The sequence below is a fragment of the Crocuta crocuta genome, unplaced genomic scaffold (assembly GCF_008692635.1).
Source record: "Crocuta crocuta isolate KB4526 unplaced genomic scaffold, BGI_CrCroc_1.0 scaffold44, whole genome shotgun sequence".
Taxonomy (NCBI): Eukaryota; Metazoa; Chordata; class Mammalia; order Carnivora; family Hyaenidae; genus Crocuta; species Crocuta crocuta.
In genome coordinates this window covers 5822412-5825590 of record NW_027530179.1, presented here as the reverse complement: position 1 = coordinate 5825590, position 3179 = coordinate 5822412, and the positions used below count along the sequence as shown (strand labels likewise).

The 3179-nt window shown below is 46.6% G+C and overlaps 1 protein-coding gene across 1 annotated transcript in view; it reads left to right on the top strand.

Moving 5' to 3' along the window:
- The window catches only part of BICRAL (BICRA like chromatin remodeling complex associated protein), a 75306-nt gene that overhangs the window by 58097 nt on the left and 14030 nt on the right, over positions 1-3179 (top strand). The window lies entirely within an intron of this gene.

Sequence of the window (3179 nt, the reverse complement as noted above, 5' to 3'; positions counted from 1 at the left end):
TTCCTTCATTCAGTAAATGCATGTTGTTAGGTTAATATTATCTTGCTAGGTTGTAATTGGTTTCTTTCAAAGTGAACCCCAGAAGGGGAGGTTGACATATTAAAATATTTTGATTTGTTGGGGTTTTTCTGTATGTTTACATGGTATCAAAGATAATCCATAGGATCTAAAGAATTAAAAATGTATACCAATGTTAGCAGGATTCCTAGAGCCAGGTTCTCGACAAAGTATCCTTAAACAGTCTATCTGTGAAGAAAACGTATTTAAAGAGCAAGTCTTCTCTAAGAGTTCAGGAAACACAACAGGTGATCAATTTTATTTCTGGAAAAGACTGTCAACTGCGGGCAACCTGAAGTTTTGGGGAATGGGAGAGAGTTGCTGGATCCTGGGGGGTGGGGGGTGGGCTGGGAAGAGGGACAGAGCTCCACGGCCAACACTGTAGTGGAATTCATCCACCCAGTTTACTGAGTAACTGTCTGCTGTGTGCCCACTGGGTGCCAGCCCTGTCCCGCTGCCAGAATGCAGCAGTGAGCTGGACAGATCAAAGTCTGGCCCTGAAAATATGTAGACCGGGAGCAAGCACTGAGCTTCTGGAGCCAGAGTGGTCCCTAGGGCACCGCTTTCCAAACATACAGACCCGCTGGTGGAGGTTCTGCCCCTGCAGGGGGCCGGGCCAGGTTCCCTGCCCCGTGCATTCTGATTCTGCCACCGCCCTGGGCCTACCCGCGCCGGCCCACTGTGCAGCAACCCCACAGTGGGACAACCACAGTGACTGTCCTCCCAAGGGAAGGGGTACTGTGAGGAGCACAGGCAAGGGGGAGATGAAAACGCACCGATGCCAATGCCTGGCACTCACACAGGTGGGCAAGGGGACCACACAACACTCCCCCGTGCGCTCAGACGAGAGGTGTCCCCTTCAGGGGGTACCCTTGTTTTTAGACACAACACTACTTTCATCTTTAGACTTTGACATCAGATTGCTCTGGGGTTTTTTGCCTTTCACTCTTCTGTATTGGGTAAGAGAACACATTTAGGGAAAAAAATGTGTAAACCACGATTGTTCAGTTAACAATTAAAAAGCAAATTCCCAGCACTGGGTGTTATGTGGAAACTAATTTGACAANCCCAAAACAAGCCCTCCCAACCACAGCTTTCTGTGGTGATCTCTTTCTTGCTTTGCTTTATCGTATGCTCATGTATGGAGGGACTTTGTTTTTTAATGTGTATTTATTTATTTCGAGAGAGAAAGAGCACATGAGCAGGGGAGGGGCAGAAAGAGAGAATCCCAAGCAAGGTCCAAGCCGCCAGTGCAGAGCCCAGCACGGGGCTCCATCTCACGAACCATGAGATCAGGACCTGAGCCGCAATCAAGAGTCAGACATTAAACCAACTGAGCCACCCAGGTGCTCCTGTAGGAATTTTGTTTTATTCATCTGTTTAGTAGCTATGAATCGTTTTAGGTCATATCTGATAAGTAAGGTGATCGATCAGGCTGGGTAATGGCACTTTTATTAAAAAAAAAAAAAGGTTGTATGCTCTAAAGCAGTAAGGATGACGTTCTTCTGTTTCATGCGAACTAGGCACATTGTGAAAAATTCCAAAACTGCGTACTAACAGCGCTACTGTAAGGACTGCGGTCGTTTGAACTTATCTACTCTGGTTCATCTATTCTTCTGTTGGTCTGGTCAGTTCAGAGTTCCACGTAGTGTGTAGCCTTGCCCTGTCAAGCCGCATCTTCCCAACTTCTGTCTGTTTGTTTTTTATTCAAGGTGGCCCTTCAGTGTTCATCCCTTGGAAATATCTGAGAGGGTGCTCACCGTTTGCCCCAGACCTCCCCGCCACCCCAGTGTCCTCCATGTGAACAGCCACCGACAGTAGGAGAGTGGGGTTGTGTTCTAGGTGAAATGCTGTGCACAATGGAAACTTCCCCCTCCGGGTTTGTTACGAAGAGTGTATTACCTGTCTGCATAGAGTGGTGCAGGTCTGACATTTTCTGCTAATGGAAGGATGGGCAGGGTGACCATTTCCAACTTTGTAGTCACCTCTTCCTTCTTGGGTGATGTCAGATCCCTTGCAGGGCGCCTGGGTGGCTCAGTCGGTTAACCATCTGACTTCAGCTCAGGTCACGATCTCACCGTTCGTGAGTTTAAACCCTGCGTCCGGCTCTGTGCTGACAATGCAGAGCCTGGTGGGATTCTCTCTCTCTCTCTCTCTCAGAAATAAATAAATAGGGGCACCTGGGTGGCTTAGTCGGTTAAGCGTCCGACTTTCGCTTAGGTCATGATCCCGCGGTTCGTGGGTTCGAGCCCCGCGTCGGGCTCTGTGCTGACTGCCAGCTCAGAGCCTGGAGCCTGTTTCAGTCTGTGACTCCCTCTCTCTCTGACCCTCCCCTGCTCACGCTGTCTCTCTCTCTCCTAGAAATAAATAAAAAATATTTAAAAAAAAAGAAAGAAAGAAACATTTGGGACACAAAAAGGATGTATAGCTCTAAAAAATCCCTCTCCATTTTTTATATTAGAAAATAAAACCAAATAGATAATTGTTTAGAATAGAAATATTACCATGAACTTACTTGGCAAACGGTCAGGCATTGCCAAGAACTGTGTGAGTGCCCGCACATGAGTGGTTGGTGGGAACATTTTAATCAGGCTAAGGTTATAGTTTAAGTCCCCTGCGAGGATGGATGCACTAAATTCTCAATCCACTGATGGAATAGAAATAAAAAACTGAAAAATAAAGGTCTGAAAACTTACTGCACTACGAAGCAATAATGACATAGAAGGTTAAAAATCGAGAGTAGTTTAAAAGCCCTTTATCNTATCATCATCTTTTAAATGGATGAGAGAGAGATAACAGATCTTTTCAGAGCCTAAAGGAACTTGTCAGTCCTTAAACTTCATCCAGTTCATGTCCGCATTTATAGAAAAGAGGCACTCGCCCTTTTAAAACATCAGATTAATTTTCCTCACGCTGATATTCAGTTGAATTTACATTTCCCATTTACACCTGATGTTGACATGATGTGAACGAGAGACATACCGGTGGCAGGGGTGACACATGCTTTATTTAGATCGTCTACACAGCAAACAGTGAGTGCTCACAGTAGGTTTGGGGCGGACGCTTGGGCCCTGCCCAGGTGCTCAGCGTCCATGCAGAGCCCCACCCCCACCCTACCTCCC